Here is a 19,306-nt window from a genome sequence, read left to right on the forward strand (position 1 = left end):
TTGAAAGTAGAGCATGAAACAGTTTTATAACAGTCAAATACGAGGCATTAACTAAAACACAGAACTGTTTCTTTTACAAGCAGAACTATGCCATACATGATACAGCAGAAAAAGAAAGGGGAGAGGGACATACTCACAGATACCAAGATAATGCTGGTACCACGAGCACAAGAGAATACACATAAAATGAGTTTCTGAATAAGGAAAGCTTGTTAGAAATGAACCAGCTGGGTAAGGATTTGAAAGGGGTAGCAAAGGGGAATACTGGCCATCTATAGGCCTGGCTTTCACCACAACTCTTGTACAGGGTAGGCAAGGTTGCTTCTGGTAGCAGATTGTTGAGTGTCTGTCATGAAAAGGCAGAAAATTATTAGCTATTTATTTTGTACTGCATTTGCACTGCTAGACATGGAAAAGTACACCTGGGTGGGAATTGCCTAACCATGTTATTGCTTACATAACTTGGTGGTCATTGGGTACTATCTACTTTAACTTGGAGAGGGCACTGGCAGTTTTGCTCCTGTTCAGGCAGTAAAGTGTCTTTGGCTTGATGATTGTCATGTTTTGTTTTTTGATACATACACCCCATTAAAAATGATGTGTTCACTTTTAACACCACCCAATATTAACACTTATTTTTCATAAATGAAATCACAGGGCAGGAAGGAACCTGAGGTTCATCTAGTCAGGATGAACAGCATATGGCCTGTAGGCTATACATAGCTGCCACCCTGTTCTATGGCCTCTGAGCCATATTGAACACCTATGGCCAAAAGAGAGAGACAAAACAAAAATATTCTGACCTGGAAAGCCTCTAAGAGTGGTGATCTTTTCTGAACCCGAGCTCAGCACATCACAAATTTTAACAGGAGCCCTTATACAAGAACAGAGTAACCCACCTCTTCCTCAATGTTTAGCATTTTATGGCACAAAGGGGATGGCGTAGAGGTGGAGCCAAGACAAATCCCATTTCTGAAATTATGGCTGTGAGTGTTGTTGCTGTGTAGACAAAGGTGTAACACCTCTACACACTAGGCTGGGAGGAACCTCAGGTTTGGAGTACAAAAGAGCTTTACAGAGGAAATCTAAACTAGGAGAAAATAATCCCCAAAATAATCAAGTAAGGGTTTTTCGGGCTATGTGACCATGTTCTAGAAGAGTTTATTCCTGATGTTTCGCCAGGATCTGTGACTGGCAGCTTCAGAGAATGCTGTCCTGGAAGAGAGTGGATATAGCATTCAGGACAGCATTCTCTGAAGATGCCAGCCACAGATCCTGGCAAAACATCAGGAATAAATTCTTCTAGAATATGGCCACATAGCCCAACCCCCCCCCCCCCAAAAAAAACTATGGCCCATTACAAACAGGCATAAAGTACTGACTGGGTCCATATTAGGATTGGAAAGGGGTGTCACTTCCGGACGCCCCTAACCCTAATACGGACCGAGTCAGTACAAAATGGTGGTGCCCATTCCACACGGGGGCCGCCATCTTTATGTAGCGGACACACTGCGTCCGCACGTTGCGCAGCACATGATGCTGCGAGTGCGCCATTGGCACCTCGCGGTGTCATATCCACACCACAAAGAGAAGCGCCATTTTGGCGCTTCTTATTTGCAGTGCGGAGGAGCCTCGTGTTTTGGACGCTGGGGCTCCTCTGTGCTGCAAATTAAGGCGGCGGCAGACCACCCCTTCTGGGCGGTCTGTAACATGCCTATGGATGCTGGCCATGAAAGCCTTTGACTTCACAATCCAGTAAAGACTACACATGTCCCAGGAAGACATTAGATGCTGATTGACTGTTGGGGGTGAGAGACTGGAAAGGAGAACTGAAATGGAGGGGAGGATGGGGTTGCTGGAAACCTGAACAAAGAGCATTCACACCTCAATATTATGCTGCAGTTCTCTTTTAACTAAATTTTCCCAGTAGCTTGCCCATTCATTTAAAAAAATGATATTTTCACCACCTATCTTTCCCACCAGATGTTTTTGCCCAGTATGCAATGGATTCCTGCTTATAGCCTGGAAAGTTAGTACAGATGATCAAGATACTTTTGCTTGAATCAGACAACTCATTAAAGGGTAGTTTGATTGTCTATACAGTTGAGCCATGGTTTCAAAAAAGCTGAATGATGGGCAATATTCTTAGGCTGGTTGAAAATGGGGACAGGAAGAACAGTAGGTAAGCAACAGATAGGGTAAGAGTAGTACTTGTTATGCCCTACATCTCTGTCTTCCTCAGGAAATATAGCACTGGATGCTTGTTAACTCAACACAATGAGTATGGAAAATTAAAGTAACAGCCTCTACTAATCCTTTCTAGTTTACTAGCTTACTCTCATAAGAAGCTGTGACCTTCTCTTTCAGATTTCATTCTGATGATTGTCATTAGTATAGTCATAACCTTGAGGCTTAGAGCTACTTTGGACATTATTTAAAAGTCTGACAAATGGATTGCAAGTGCCTTGCGCTGTTAAGTGTTTGCTCTTTTACTGTAGCGTTTGAAGGTGAGTATGTCTGAGGAAGCTGAAATGGTATCCATGCTTTTAAAAGGGCTGTATGTTCCTTCCTCCCACTGAGCTCCCTTTAGAACAGTGGTTCCCAACCTTCCTAATGCCGCGACCCTTTAATACAGTTTCTCATGTTGTGGTGACCCCCAAGCATAACATTATTTTCATTGCTACATGCAAATATGTGTTTTCCAGTGGTCTTAAGTGACCCCTGTGAAAGGGTCATTCGACCCCCAAAGGGGTCCCGACCCACAGGTTGGGAACCACTGCTTTAGCAGATTATAGATCAAGGTGTTCTGGTCTATGAGGGACAGAGGAGCAACCAGGCACAGCTCCATTGTGTCTTGGCTCAGCAGTGTGCTGAGAGCTGCTCCCTCCATGTTCCAGCTGTAATTGTTCTAGCCTCTGAGGAAGAGAAGAGCAACTAGCATCTGCTGGATGTAATCTCCCCTTTCACTGCCATTCTCTTCCTCTTATGGGCCATCTCCTATTTAATTTGTATGCCTGAGGGACTATATACCCCCAAAAGACATCAGATCTTTTCTAGATCTTGGAAACTAAGGCAGATCAGCCCTGGTTAATTCTTGGATGGGAGACTACCAATGAATGTCAGGTACTGTATGCTATATTACAGAGGGAGGAACTGATAAAACTACCTCTGAGTATTCCTTGCTTAAGAAAACCCTATAAAATTCATGGGTTTGCCATAAATTTAAAGGTGACTTGAAGGCACAAGCCTGAAGGTGAGGAACTATCAGATTAACAATTTTTAAGCCAATCTGGAACCTTTCAGGCTAAAAGGCAGGATATAAATATTCTAAATAAATAAATAAAGTTGAACAAATTCTGAACTTTAAAAAAATGTATCAAAGTTCTGTAACCTCTACTTCAAAAAAAGATAAAGACAATGTCCAGTAATTTGTGCTACTTTTCTTATTTTGCATGGACAATTTATTTATATATTTTTACTATTTTTGGAGTTCACTCTGGTTTTAGTAGTTCTATACAGAGCTTTAAATTTACTTTTAGTTTACAGCTCTCAAAATCCTTCAGCTGGCTATGGACTTGCTGAGAGTGTTCTGGGACTACAAGTATCTGACTTTCCCAGGCGGTCAAGGCTGGAGAGGGCAGCGGGGTTGAAGTTGATTTGCAATTTCTGTTTTAAAATACTGTAATACTATTTCCAAGCTCTGCTCATATGGAAGATGAAGAAGTTAATGGCACACTGTTGAGCCCTCTCTACAGAAATCTCAAGAGGAAAACCAGCATCTTACTGCCAATGAAGGGCCAAGGAAATATTAAAGACATGCTAAATTTCACGTACCTTGGATCAAACATTGATCAGAAAATACACTGCAGTCAAGAAATAAGAAGACAACTAGGAATGGGAAGGGCAGCTATGAAAAAACTAGACAAGAAGAGTACAGACATACGTACAAGTGAGCATTAAAGTTTAAAGTTGTCCAATCCATTGTACTCCCTGTCACCATGTACAAATGTGAGAGCTGAACAGTGAAGAAAGTGGATAATAAAAAAATCGACTCATTTCAAATGTGGTGGTGATGAAGAATGGAGAGGATATCATGGACAGTCAAAAAGAGAAATCCATGGGTCCAAGAGCAGATCAAGCCTGAACTCTCCCTGTAAGCTCTCCCTAATATTAGGAATGCAGGGCAGGCATCATGCTGTTCAGATGACAGCAGAGCTTTGAAATTTTAATGTGCTGGAAACACCACTGGCTGTATTGACAGAGAGATTCTAAAAACTGCAGTCTATAAAGTACCTTTTCCAATCTCTGGTGTAGATATAAGACAGGCAAGCAAAGGGTTATACAGTCCCTTTCCCATCTCTTATCTAGTCTTTCCCTAAGCAATTTTTTCTGTTACAGCTGATTTTCAAATCTTCAGGGAAGCCTTGCATGTGTTCACATCAATGTACAGTTTGGCTCATTTTTAAACCTTTCTTCCATCCATGTGGTCTCTTCCAACTCTATGATTCTATGATTCTAAGATGCTAGCAGGCATTGCACTCACACCACTGCATGTATCTTCATAATCATAAGGGGTATAATCTTGGCTTTAAAAAAGACATACAAAACAACAACAGTGTCCTAAGCAGCTGAATTTTGCCCTCCAAAACAGCGAAGCAAGGCACATCATGAGCTTGCTGTTTATGCATTTGGTATCATTCAAGCCTTTGTGTGGTGTTGTTATTGTTTACAAATGCAATGCAAATTCCTATGCACATGTAGTCAGAGCTAAATTCTACTCACTGCAGCCTTCAAAGGTCTCTTACAGCAGAATTCTGTTCAGATTTAATTGGAACTAAGTCCCACTTTTAGAAGTAAATTCAATAAAACTAAATATGCCAACATGAGCTTACCGTTTCAGCCTGGAACAGATCACTAGTAAATGCTCATGTTCTATTACAGGGAAGATGTTTTCAATAAAACATACATTCTAGTAAATAATTTGCTATATATTCTTACTACCAATAATGCATTTTCAAAAAAATGATGGGGCACCTGTGAAAATACATAGTCTGAAGAGTTGCCTTGGGTCCAAACATCTGTTGACCTGCACTAGTTTGAAATAGGGACTCTGCAATGAAATGTGGAATGTTTGGCACCTACAGAGGAGTCAGGCATCTGGAGGCTTTTATCTAGCTTTGCACGCAGCAGACATTAATGCTCTGGTCTCTCTCATGCACAGCTGAAGATTGCACATCTTTCTGCCTCTGGACATTCCCCTTTGGACTTTCCATGGCATTTGCGCTTCTAATATCATCTCATTCTGAAGAAACCACTGATGGGTGAAGTACTTCCTTCATAGGTCTTGAAAATGATGCCCACAACCTGCAGCTAGCTTAGAATAAAATTATTTATTTATCCATAGATAGAATTGGCCTATACAGACTGTGCTGATTATTAGAATATTCAATCTGTGCTGATTATTAGAATATTTTGCACATATTGCAAAGTTCTAACCCTCCTCCTCCTTCTCTCTAATAGCTAATTCATTCTATGGATCATTAAAAGGTAATATAAAATGTATTTTTTAAACACTGAAGCTTGCAAAAGCATAACAGTTCTACTGGGAGACTCTGAGGCAAGGGCTAGAAGCACACAAAAAAATTTCAATGGGCACCAAATGTGCTTACTAACCACACAGTGCTAACAATGTCTATTGGGGAAGCACTGAGAACATCATGGAGGTGACAGGATGGAATGATGTGTCCTGTAAAGAGTCATAGTTGGTTTATTGATGCTATGTGCCTTCAAGTCATTTCTGAGTTATGGCAGCTCTAAGGTGAAGCTTAGGGTTTTTCTTGGCATCATTTGTTCACAGAGAGTTTGCCCTTGCCTTTTTCCGTGGCTAAAAGAGAGTGATTTGGCTCAATTCACTTAGTGGGCTTCCATGGCCAAGTGAGGATTAGAACCGTGGTCTCCCAGTATCCTAATCCAATGGTTCCCAACCTTTGGTCCTCTATTTGTTTAGGACTTCAGGTTTCAGAAGCCACAGTCAATTTGGTCAACAGTCAGGAATTATGGGAGCTGAAGTCTAAAACCTCTGGAAGACCAATGGTTGCAAACCACTGTCCAATGTCAAATACTCAAACCACAACACTACACTGGCTAGCTGAAATCCTGAACTGGAGCACTCTACTGTGAAGAGTTACTGCTAATCAAAATGAATTGTCTATCTGGACTAGACATGACTGGTCTAAGATGGCACCCAATGTTTCACAACATACCATAGGACGAACATTTTCTATCATCACAACCTAATGCTACCAAGGTAATGTGAAGATGAAAGGTAAGGGAGAGCCATGTATGCCACTCTGAGCTCCGTTGAAGAAATGCAAGCTAGGAACTATCTTGATGACAACCAACAAGTGTTTCTGTATGTACTGGAAAGGTGAATTAGACTGGACTAACCTGGACTGGAGGGGATGCTATTACTAACTAGTTATTTTAATTAGCTCCTTTTTTTCACTATTTTAAACATGGCTCCTACCTAAACTGGGAAGGACAGTGTGGGATACAAATTATAATTTCACTGAATTTTATGAAGGAGAATAATAAGGAAGAAGAAGGAAACGGTAGGGCCACTGCGTGGAGAAGATGGCAAAATGCTAACAGAAGACAGAGAAAAGGCAGAATTACTCAACACCTTCTTTGCCTCAGTCTTCTCAGGGTGTTCAACCTGAGGATAATGGAGCAGAGGACAGAATAGGGGAATTTCAGCACAGAATAAGTAAAGAGATAGTAGAGGAACACCTTATTAATCTAAATTAATTTAAGTCTCCGGGACCAGATGAACTCCATCCAAGGGTATTAAAAGAACTGGCAAATGTAATATCGGAGCCATTGGCAATAATCTTTGAAAACTCCTGCAAAACAGGAGAGATCCCAGCAGACTGGTGGAGGGCAAACGTTGTCCCCATCTTCAAAAAGGGGAAAAAAGAGGATCCCAATAATTATCGTCCAGTTAGTCTGACATCAGTACTAGGAAAGATTCTGGAGCAGATCATTAAACAGAGAGTCTGTGAACATCTAGAAGGCAATGCCATAATTACAAAAAGTCAACATGGGTTTCAGAGAAACAAGTCATGCCAGACAAACCTAATCTCTTTCTTTGATAAAATTACCAGCTTGGTAGATGAAGGGAATGCTGTGGATATAGTATATCTTGATTTCAGTAAGGCCTTTGACAAAGTTCCCCATGACATTCTTGCAAACAAGCTTGTAAAATGTGGGCTAGACAAAGGAACTGTTAAATGGATCTGTAATTGGTTGACCGGCCAAACCCAAAGGGTGCTCAACAATGGCTCCTTTTCATCCTGGAGAAAAGTGACCAGTGGGGTCCCACAGGGCTCTGTCCTGGTCCCAGTGCTATTCAACATCTTTATCAATGACCTGGATGACAGAATTGGGAGCATACTTATCAAATTTGCAGATGATACCAAATTAGGGGGAATAGCTAATACCCCAGAGGACAGGATCAAGATTCAAAATGACCTGAATAGACTAGAAAGCTGGGCCAAAGCTAACAAAATGAAATTCAACACGGAGAAATGTAAGGTATTGCACTTAGGGAGGAAAAATAAAATGCACAGATATAGGATGAGTGACACCTGGCTGAATGAAACTACGTGTGAAAGGGATCTAGGAGTCCAAGTAGACCACAAGTTGAACATGAGTGAACAGTGTGATGCGGCAGCTATTTTAGGCTGCATGAATAGAAGTATAGTGTCTAGATCAAGAGAAGTAATAGTGCCACTGTATTCTGCTTTGGTCAGGCCCCACCTAGAATATTGTGTCCAGTTCTGGGCGCCACAATTCAGAAAGGACATTGAGAAACTGGAGCGTGTCCAAAGGAGGGCGACAAAAATGGTGAAAGGTCTGGAAACCATGCCCTATGAGGAACGACTTAGGGAGCTGGGGATGTTTAGCCTGGAGAAAAGAAGGTTAAGAGGTGATATGATCGCCCTGTTTAAATATTTGAAGGGATGTCATATTGAGGAGGGAGCAAGCTTGTTTTCTGCTGCTCCAGAGAACAGGACCCGGAACAATGGATGCAAGCTGCAGGAAAAGAGATTCCACCTGAACATTAGGAGGAACTTCCTGACAGTTAGGGCTGTTCGACAATGGAATGCACTCCCTCGGAGGGTGATAGAGTCTCCTTCCTTGGAGGTCTTTAAACAGAGGCTGGATGGCCATCTGTCAGGGATGCTTTGATTTAGATTTCCTGCATGGCAGGGGGTGGACTAGATGGCCCTAGTGGTCTCTTCCAACTCTATGATTCTATGATTCTATGATTCTATGATTTATTATTTCAAGGTGGGTTAAGTATGTGAGTAGGCTGTAGCATACAGCAAACAATGAAAAGTCTTTCTTGTGATATCTTAAAGGCTAACACTTTTTATTTTAATATTTTTGGACTGCAGCTCACTTCATCAGATGCACTCTATTATGTAATAAGAAATGCTATAAAGGGGCCCATACCTTCATAAATGGGACATTTCAGTATGATCACCATTTATGTGGAACAACTGTTCTCAGACAAGGTTACTGCCAAAAACCTGAAGTTATACTTTTTTCCCCTTTCTCCTCCAAATTAAACTTCTACATTGGCCTTGAAAGACTCTGCAAAAGACTGCAGTGGAGCAGTCAATCAAGTACTGATGTCCCAGTTCTTCTTTCCTAGTCTTTGAATGGTGTATTTCATGTTTTAAAAATGCTACCTCTACTACTGTCAAGGAAGAGGAAAACTGAAAATGAAGCCTCTAAACGCCACAACACAACAGGAAGCAGCCCCCTCATTTTAAAATGTTATCACTATAATAACAGAAATTCTGGTTAACAGTAACTCCAATGCCATTTGTGTAATGGAAGAAAATGCCCTCTGGTACCAAAGCAGTTCACCAGGATTAACACACTGCCTTATCCTCCTTGATGTAGGAGGGCTAAACTAGATTATCCAAGGGACTCTTTATAACAACTTCACCTATCACTAAAATACCCTTGAGGTCAAGAGTACAATGCCACAGCAACCCCTTTCAGCTAAACCCAAGGGCTGTGATGCTTCTGCCAGATTTACTGTGACACCACAGCAGTGAATAATAACACTCACGGACTGTATGAGCATGCAAGTAAAACCTGTTGCCTTCCTGATATTTTGATAACAACACCCATCGCTACTAACTTTTGAGTAGGTTTGGAATAGGAATCCTAAATATTTGGAAGGCACCAGGATGGGATATAAGGGAATAATCTCTGCCTATTAATAGACAAATATTTAAGTGAATTAACACAGATATTTAATACCTAGGAGTGGAAGATGAAACTTTACATTGGTTATTTTACCCATGCTATTCCATCTCCCTGTCTGTCTGTCTGTCTGTCTGTCTGTCATGGTTCATCCAACCAGGGCTTCAAAGACAATGCACAATAGGTAAAAAAAGAGTTTTAAAACCATTAAATAAATGACTGTTGTTATTGGTGTAATGCATCTTCAAAGCGTTCCAACTTATGGTGACCCGAAGGTGCAACTATCATGGAGTTTTCTTGGCAAGATTTGTTTCGAAGCAGTTAGCCATTGCTTTCCTCTGAGGCTGAGAGCATGTGACTAGCCCAAGGTCATCCAATGGGTTTCATGGCTGAGCTGGGAGTCAAACTCTGGTCTCCAGAGTCAAGATTCAAACCACTACACCATGCTGGTTCTCTATAAAAACCAATTAACATATTAAAGTCTTTTTTTAAAATATAGTTCTAAAAACAGTTTTAGAAACAGCTTTTAAAAACCAGCACTAAAACAGTTTTTAAAAAGCCTGAGAAGCCATCCTAAATTCAAGATCAAATGGCCAGCCAAAATAGTACAATCCTTCACTGCCCATCGGAGACTCAGAAGGGATGGAGCCAAACTGAATGTCCTTGAGAGGGAGTTCCACAAGCAAAGTGATGCTATGGAGAAACCTCCATCATGTGCATCCACCAACCAGGCCTCATAGAGTAGTCAGACATTTAACAGGGCCTCCACTGAGGAACTTAGATTTCAGGCATGCTCATAGGGGAGAGAGGGGTCATTTCTGAGATCTTGGTCCCAAGCTGTTAAGGCTTTATAGCTTAAGACCAGCACTTTGAATTGATCTTGAAAGCAAATATGAAGCTACTGTAGTTTGTGTAAGAGTGGTGTTATGTGGTCTCTAAAATGTACATCTGATCACAATCTGGACACTATTTTGTACTAGCTGTGGCTCCCAAACACTTTTCAAGGGCAGCCCCATGCATAGCATATTACTTGAACCACTATGGTCAGATTTATTCTCCCCTAAAAAGGGTCCAACTGAAGCTTGGCCAAGGCACTTCTCTATACAATATGGCACTTGATGGAGATATTGATTCTACCAAATATTTTCAAAAAAAATTTCATGCTTCAAAACCAAAGCTACTATTTAAACTCATGTATAAGTCTAGACATTTTAGTCAAAATTGACCCCCAAAAACCTGGGCCAATTTAGCCATGGGTCAACTTAAGGACTGTGTTTTAATTTTTTTAAAGGAGCCATCCACTTCTCTGAGTAGAATGGCAAATGGCCATCCTGGGAACACCTAAAGAAGCACCAGCCTTGCCAGAATTTTGCAAGTTCTTTGGTATAACCTTCCTTTGTTTCATCCTTTACATCCTTTGTTACAAGTCCCTAAGTTTTACCCATGACTTACCCATGGGTCATATCAAAAGCCATAATTTTGGCCCCAAAACGTGCTCTAGACTTATACATGAAGTTAACTTATAGTTGAGTATATATGGTAGCCCTAGAAAGACTTTCTAGATAACTTTGTGTATATGGTGGGTTCAGGATCACGTCTGCTGCCTCACATACACACATGTAATGAACCTTGTTCATCTGAATTATCAGGGACCCCACTCTGTGGGTTGGGGACAGAGCCTGTATTTTCTCCACATGCCATGCTATCCTAAAAGGCCTACAGTGAGCCCAGACAACATGCCTTCAACCCAAGAATACCCTTCAATACTCAAGTAAGAAGACAGTGCATATTTTCTCTCTTTACACATACACTTCTGACCCCAGATATACCTTACTCTGATGTCACTTTGCTTACTCTCAGAAAAACAAGACAACACTCACCCACCAAAATAAAATGAGCATATTATTATAACAAATACTTCACATTTCATGGCATTTCAGATTCTTTTTAAATGCAGCTACGTTTGCATGCTTAGGACTCAATCTACTAGTCAGTCCCAACTAAAGTAAATTCACTGAATCAATGGAGCGTACATCACTGTTGCCATACCTGAATGGGTCTCTTCTAGTTAGCACTAGGACTTGGCCTTAAAAACTGAGGTTACAAAGGATCATGATACCTGTTTAAACAGTGGCACTTTTAAAGATTCCATGTGACATTTTTAAAAAAGAGATTGAAGTTCCCATCTTGCCCTCCATCACCGTTCCCTCCACTTACCCAGGGGATACATCCACCTCAGCCCCATCCACAGAAGAGTCTCCTGTATCTCAGCAAACCCATCCAACACTGCCATTCAAACATCCCTCTGGCTTCCTAAAATGGGGGGTGGGGGGTGGGGGGTAGCACATCACCTTCAACCTAACACACCATTTTACTCCCTGACATTGTTTCCAACTCTTTGGTATTAGGAGGAGGTGGTGGTGGAGGCGGTGGAGGCATGCAGTGCAATGGTATTAAAATAGCAGATGGGTGTCAGGAAACAACTGATATTTATTCACCAGAGGTATGCAGAAGAGCAGCAATAGCAGCCCTGAACAAGAAAAGAGCCAAGCCACAAATGGGAGGGAGGATTCACATTGCACCTGCCCACAGCTTGGAGATCATCTAGCCATCCATGGCATAAAGCCTCCCACAAGCTGCCAGAGAAACATGCATACAAATACTGCATGCACACACACATGCTGTAGAGAAGCATGAAAAGACATGGAGATCCCTTCACCATCGGGCACAGCAAAAGCACTGTCCTACAATGACTTGATTCCTCGCCACATTGACTGTGTTTTATTGTCTCAGTTCCCATTCATCATATGGCCCTAAATAGGGGAGGGCTCCTCAGTTTATGGCTACACACACTTCCTATACCATCACAACCAAAAATACAGAGACAATGGCTGCATCTGCACAGCAGAAAGAATCCAGTTTCACACCACTTTAACTGCCATTATGGAATTCTGGGAAATGTAGTTTTTTTAGCCTTCTCTGTCAGAGAACTCTGGTGCCACAACAAACTACAGTTCCAAGAACTCCTCAGCACTGAGCCATGGCAGTTAAAGTGGTGTCAAACTGGACTCTTTCTGTAGCGTGGATACAGCCTATGTGACCACAACAAGGTCCCTGGCAGGCTTTTTATCATATATCTTTTGGCTGATCAAGAAGCCAGTGAAGCTTCAAAATCTAGCACAATGTATTTTGCGCCCTGAGGTTGGCCCAATAAAGATATCACAACAGCGTGAATTTTGTTGTTTTCTGACTCCTTTAGTTTCAGAAGCCAGAAATGCCAAATACAGATTCACAAGACAAGCTTAAGCACGGTTCAGCCCTCTCCTCCTAAGACTTTTGCATCACTGAAACCAACCAAAGAAGGCAGAAGCACCTCTAACCATGTGCAGAGTGCACGCTACTTCTCCCCCTTCACTCACATGGAGACTAGAAAAGAAGACAGCAAACCACAAACCTCCCACGTGTTTAGAGACCATGGGAATAGTAGCACCGGAGGAGTATTCACAGTCAAGGCCCACACTTCTGGGGAAGAGTAATGTGTGAAATGCAGCTTGTGGGCAGCCATGGTTGTTGTTGTTGTTTGTTGTGTGCCTTCAAGCCATTCAAGGCGGAGAGAGAGTGTGACTTGTCCAGGGTCACCCACTGGGTTTTATTGTGGGCAATGTCAAATGGAGGCTTAGCGCCAGAAGGAAGAGGTCAGGATTTAGAGCCATGGTGGGCCCAGTGGGTTTGTTCAGTGGTTTGCCATTACCTGTCTCTGAGGCTGAGAAGGTGTGACATGCCTAGGGTCATTCAGTGGGTTTCATGGCTGAGCTGAGAATCAAATCCTGATCTCCAGAGTCATAGTCCAACACTCAAACCACTATCACCATCATCACTATCATCATCATGAGGCATGGCAGGGGGTTGGGCTGACTGGCTCAGGCGAGTTCTCTTCCATCTCTATGATTCTATGATTGTCTTCCCTGAATAACCCACCTGGTCTCCCATGGGCACATGCCATCAAAGTGAACACCCAAACTGCCCATCCCCTTGCTTCTAACTGGCTTGATTATTGATTATTGATTATTGTGATTCTTTTAATTCTTAACTTTTTGATTGTTTAATGATATTTCATTGTAGCATGGACGAGGGGGAGGGGGGAATTAATGGGATGTATTTTAACTGCACGTTGTATTTCATACTGTGTTTTACTCAATGTTGTTAGCCGCCTCGATCCTACGGGAGAGGCAGCATATAAATAAAATGTATTATTATTCTTAATTATTATTATTTATATCACACCTTTTCCTGAAGGAATCAAGGTGGATTACAAAACAAATATTATTATTAATATTGATATTAATATTAATATCATTTCTCCCCATAGAAGCCATGAGTCTAATTCAGTGCCTTCTGACTAACCTGGGCTTCTTAAACCTTTGAAACGAAACACTGGGGAAGTTTTTCTCCAGCCTGGAGAAGAAGAAGAAGAAGAGGAGGAGGAGGAGGAGGAGGAGGAGGAGGGCTGAGAAAGAAGCTCTCCAGAGGAAAGAGCATCAGGAGAAGGAGGAGGAAAAGGTAAATGGCAGCAAGGGAAGGAAGTGATCTAGGATACATCCACTGTGCAGGAATAATACGGTTTGATACTACTTTATGTGCCTCAAACTACAATTCCCAGAATTCCATACCATGGAGCCAGGGCACTTAAAGCAGTTCCAAAGCATAATCATTCTCCAATGTGGATGCAGCCTTAGAAGAGAAGTTGGACCCTGGAAGGAAGTGGCAGGCACCAAATAATAATAATATAAAAAACCCACCCACCCCCCGGCCCTGTCACTCACGGGGACGCCAAGCAGCAGGAGCAGGATCCGCACCCAGAGCCAGCTGGCCAGACTTCCGCAGCAGCAGCAGCAGCTGCAGCGCAAGAGCCCGCAAAACCGGATCCACTCGGGTTCAGCGAGGGAGCTCTAGTCTAGAGCCATTGGCGGGGAGAAGCCCAGCTGGGAAGGAGGCAGCAGAGGCAGAAAAGGAGGCTGGGGATGGAAGGCTCCTCCCTGGTCCCTCCTCGGAGGCGGAGGAGCCAGGAGCAGGGATGCTCAGCCCGAGCAAGGAAGGAGGGAAAGAGGGAAGGAGGGAGCGCAGGCCAGCAGCGCAGGTGGGCGCAGGAGCGGAGCTGATCAAGCTGCGGTCCTCCTCCTCCTCTTCTTCCTCCTCCTCTTCCTCCTCCCAAAGCCCAGCACAGAAAGGCCCCGAGGGTCAAGGCAAGCTCCTCCAAACCCTACTAGGAACACACCACCACTGGATCGTTTCTTTCGTGGGTATTTTGGGCAATGAGGCCATGCTCTAGAAGAGTTTGGTCCTGACTCTTTGCCAGGAGCATCTTCAGAGAATGCTGGCATGGAAGAGAGTGGGGCATATATACAGTTGGTTGAGAAGAAGCAATTTCCATGTTGGTCTATGTATTGTTCTGTTGTTGAATGGCAAGGCCTAAGGGGGTCTATTTAATGAATGATCCACTGACTGCTGGGAAACCCCCCCCCCTCATCCTGGGTGGTTTGCATTTGCAGGGTCACAGCAGAATTATTATTAATAATAATTATTTATATCCTGCCTCTCTGTCAGGATCGAGGTGGCATACAAAGAGTAAAATACAACAATATCAAATAAGTCCATTATCCCCACCCACCCAAGACAATAACTAAAATTCCCCTTACAGCGATAAGAAACAGCTCACTGTTAAACAATTTTTTAAAAAATCAAGCAGTATAAAGAGATGGGTACACAGAATATTCTAGATGGAGACCATGTCAATAGAATTCATGCATACAGTCCCTCAGAGCAGTAGTGTCACTAGGTTTGGGGTCACTCCACCCATTGACCTCTTCCCGTTTCGCACCATACAGAATCCTTAGCCGTGCTGTTTTGCACTGATGTTACTCATAGTTCCCACGTAGTGCTGAGTGTCATGCTAATAGCTGTGACATAAACAAACAGCGAAATCAAAAACCATACCTTCAAATTTCAATGTCCTATGCACATCATCAATGGATTTGCCTATGCATAGTGAAGATGGGGTTAAAATGTGGTGGTTTAAATTTTTTTAAAAACTGGGTCCTCTCCTGTCTCCTCCCACTGTGCTTCACCCGACTCCCACCATCTTTTAAAGCATTTTAAAGGGAAGCAGCTGTAGGTGAATGTCACAGCCCATTTCTGCCAAAAGGTAAGTGTTTGAGGAGAAGTGGTGTCACCCCCCCCCTTAGGGGGTCACCTGGTACAGTCTGCACCCCCTTAGTGACACCACTCCTGATGTTCTAGACTGATGAGTTTCACCAGTATCTGTGGCTGACATCCTCAGAGAATGCTGGCATAGAAGAGAGTGGGGTATGTTTGTGTATATATATATATATATATATATACACACACACTCACACACACACACTCTATTGCTTGAGAGGAAGCGATTTGCATGTTAAATCTGTGTATTTTTCTGTTGTTGAATGGTAGGGTCTCAGGGGGGCTCAACAGACCACCCCGAAAGGGCGGCCTGTAGCTGCCCATTTTTCTGGTGCAAGGAGGCTGCACCACCCAAATAACGCAGCCACCGTCAGGCCTAAAAAGAACCCATTGAAAGCAAGTTTTTAGTCCGCACACCCTGCACCATTGGCACACTCGCGTGCACTGATGATGCATGCACAGTGCAGCGATGTTTGAACGTTGCACTGCACCTGCGTCGTGGCGGCTCCCATGTTGATGGGTCCAAGCCATGATGGTGCCAGCAGTGCATGGTATGGCTCAGGAGTGTGCGGACGCTCTGCACTCCCAAGGCCTAAAACCAGCCCCAGACCGCCGCTTTCCAGAAGTCTGTACCTGGCCTGGGTGTCTATTTAATTAAAAAACCCCTTGTCGGGGGGGGCCCCCCCCCCCCCCACTCAGCCTAGAAAAGGAGGACCTCTGATCACCCTGATGGCCACACAGCAAAGGAGGCCAAGGCACCACAAAATGGAGGACATGCAAGGAAAAAGGGAGAACATGCCCAAAGAAAAGCTCCAAACCCTCCTAGAAAGAAAAATTGGTGCTTCTGAGCCCTGCTCCAGATGGAGGACAGTTTGGAATTTCTCCTGGATAGCAGAAGGTTGAAAGGGAGGACAGGTCCTGGAGAAGGAGGACCTCTGGTCACCCTGCCAGGGGTCCCCTGAGTGGATGGCCCTTATCTGAAGGCCTGAAAGCTTGTCCTTTGCAGGCAGGGTGACCAGATGTCCAAAGGAGGACAACACATTTTAAAATCTTGTTGTTGTATGCCTTCAAGTCATTTCCAACTCATGGAAATCTGAACAGATCTTGCTAAGAAACTCTCATAATAGGTTGGCCTTAGGTCACCATAAATTGGAAACGACTTGAAGGCACACAACAACAATTTAGGTAGTTGATAGCTACTTCTCGCTTTTCAGCCCTGCATGCCATGAATGTTGTCCTCCTTAGGACATCTGGCCATCCTGCCTGCAAGGGACAAGCTTTCTGGCCTTCAGATAAGGGCCATCCATCTAGGGGACTTCTGGCAGGGTGTCCAGAGGTCCTTCTTCTCCAGGACTGTTGACTGTCCCTTATTGCTATTTTTGCAAAACTGACAGCACCAGAGAGAAATCAAGGTTGGGAGTGTTTTGTTTTTTAAATCGGCCCATCTGCCTGTTTCAGAAAAAAAAGGAAGGTACAATCCAGTTTCACCTCCAAGACTGACTTTCATAAATTTAAATCCACTTCTTCAGTTCCACTGAAGGAATGCAGTAACCGTGGGGAATGTTTTTCTGCTTGCACAAATGCAACCACACAAAATCCCCAAATACAAGCAGAGCCTGGCAGAAGTTACTGTTCTGGACTCCAAGCCCCAAAATCCTTTAGCCAGCCCAACATAGCTGCTTGCTATGATGGCTGTGGGACCTACAGTCCTGGGATTTGTAGTTCAGTGGGGCACCAGAGCTCTCTGACAGGGCAGACTTAATATCCGACAAAACTACAATTCCCAGAATTCCACAGCATTGAGCCTTGGCAGTTAAAGTGGTATCAAACTGCATTATTTGTGCGGTGCGGATGCAGCTTAAGATTCTCAACCTCTGGTCTAGACCACGGCAAAAAGAATTACTCTCATCTATTTGGTTTTGAGGTTTATAAACAAAGTTGATTTTGATACATGCATTTTCAGCTCAAATGGTTTGTTGATTTCAGCTGTTAAAAATTATGGCTGGTATACAATCCAGCAAAAGGGAAGAGGGATAAACTCAGTTGAGCACTGCAATCTTACATACACCTAACAATAAAATTTGAGTTACAAGTGCAGGACAAATGAATATTTCCATAGACATGTTATTAAGCCAGAACTTCTTTATAACAAAATAAATAAAAGTAGAATAAAAATGAATTTTCTGCAGAGCCAAAATGTGAGAAACCTTTGAAGTCTGCCAAAGCCAAGTCTCTCATGCTGCTTAAAAGACAGGAAGTTAGTGATGTTTTTTAAATAACAGAATCAAGTCAATAACAGTGTTTTTGAATTTCATTTGGCATTGCAGTTATCATTTGGGATGAAACAATGACAGCCTCAAATCTTATTGTTCCTGTTTTAAACAATCTTCAAGTTGAACTTGAAATGCAGTAAAAAATAACATTAAAAAAACACTTGTTATGGCCATGACTTCCTAAACCAGCTGCTGCTGAGAATCAGTAGCAATTGTTTCATTAAATGTTTACCTTCTTCCGAGGAGGGAATTATATCCAGGTTATCACATGTGTGAATGTGAGCGCCTTCAAGTTTCTTGTCAATTTAGAGTGACCCCCATGAATCCAGTAGGGTTTTCTTAAGCAAGAAATAGAGGTTGTTTTACTGGTTCCTTTCTCTAAAATATAGCCTACAGCACCTGGCATTCATTGGCAATCTCCCATCCAAGTACCAACCAAAGTTGTTCCTGCTTAGCTTTGAAAATCAGACAGGATTTGGTGCCTTTAGGATAGTTAGGCTTACCTTATATAATTTTATGTTACTAATCTGCTTCAGGATATACTTTACATATATATCCAATCATAACTTTAGATATGCGCATAACAATTTAATTTTTTTTAAAAATAGAAATGATTATTATGGCTCCAAACTGTAACAATAATTAACATCAATTTAAAAACTAACAACTTGATAAAAAAATAAAGTCATCAGTAAAACAGGGGATCAGACAGCTTTAAAAGAAACCTCTAACAAGACAACTTTGACAATCTTCCTGAAAGTCAGGAAGGAAAACTTAAATTAGACTTCCTTTCCATAAGGTACATTAAGAATGTGTATACCTTTAAACCAATAATCTTATATTATATTTAATATTAAATGCCTGCATATGCATATATAGATTCATTTTACTGACAAAATTATCCTTTTTGTCTATAACCAAAACTGACAATGAAAGTCTAGTTGCATGTGCCATGACACAATTTGCACTGCTAGATTGATTAACAGTCTGAAACTATTCAGTATAAGTTAATGAATCAACAAAATAAAGAAGTAATTGGAAACAGTATCTGATCAAAAGCAAAAGTTGAAGGTCCTTGTCAAAAATAATCGATTGCAGCCACTAGATTATAATGCCAATACTCAATCAAAAGCCTGTATGGGTTATGATAAGACATACAGCTTTTCCTCCACAAGGTCCTTGGGAGTTCATTAGTGTATTTAGCGGCCAACCTTTTAAGTACAGTGCAACAGACAGAGGTATGGATTAAAGCAGCAGGTCTGTTTAAGATAAGCTCCGCTCTGCTGGTGTTTATTAGAGATCTTCCACATATACTTTGCTCTAGGCTTACCTTAAGAGCTGTAGGTCCATAATAAACTTAGCTAGAGTTGATATGCTTGTTGTGGTTTCCTGTATAGAGTAGTGGGATGATGATGATGATGATGATGATGATGATGATTTTAAAAAGTGACACTTAAGTTGGAAAAAAATCCTTATGCTCTTCTCCCCACAGTGCAGTACTGCCACAGTCTACTAGGCCCCATTTCTCCTCTTCC

The 19,306-nt window shown here is 42.3% G+C and overlaps 1 protein-coding gene across 1 annotated transcript in view; it reads right to left on the reverse strand.

Moving 5' to 3' along the window:
* LOC121917512 (protein phosphatase 1 regulatory inhibitor subunit 16B-like) overlaps positions 1–14,136 on the reverse strand; it is a 162,042-nt gene extending 147,906 nt beyond the window's left edge. Inside the window, exon 1 of the mRNA XM_042443543.1 lies at positions 14,106–14,136. The gene's annotated coding sequence lies outside the window, so the exon portion shown is untranslated. The remainder of the gene's footprint in view (positions 1–14,105) is intronic.
* Positions 14,137–19,306: the final 5,170 nt, after the last annotated feature.

The sequence above is a fragment of the Sceloporus undulatus genome, unplaced genomic scaffold (genome assembly GCF_019175285.1).
Source record: "Sceloporus undulatus isolate JIND9_A2432 ecotype Alabama unplaced genomic scaffold, SceUnd_v1.1 scaffold_22, whole genome shotgun sequence".
Lineage (NCBI taxonomy): Eukaryota > Metazoa > Chordata > Lepidosauria > Squamata > Phrynosomatidae > Sceloporus > Sceloporus undulatus.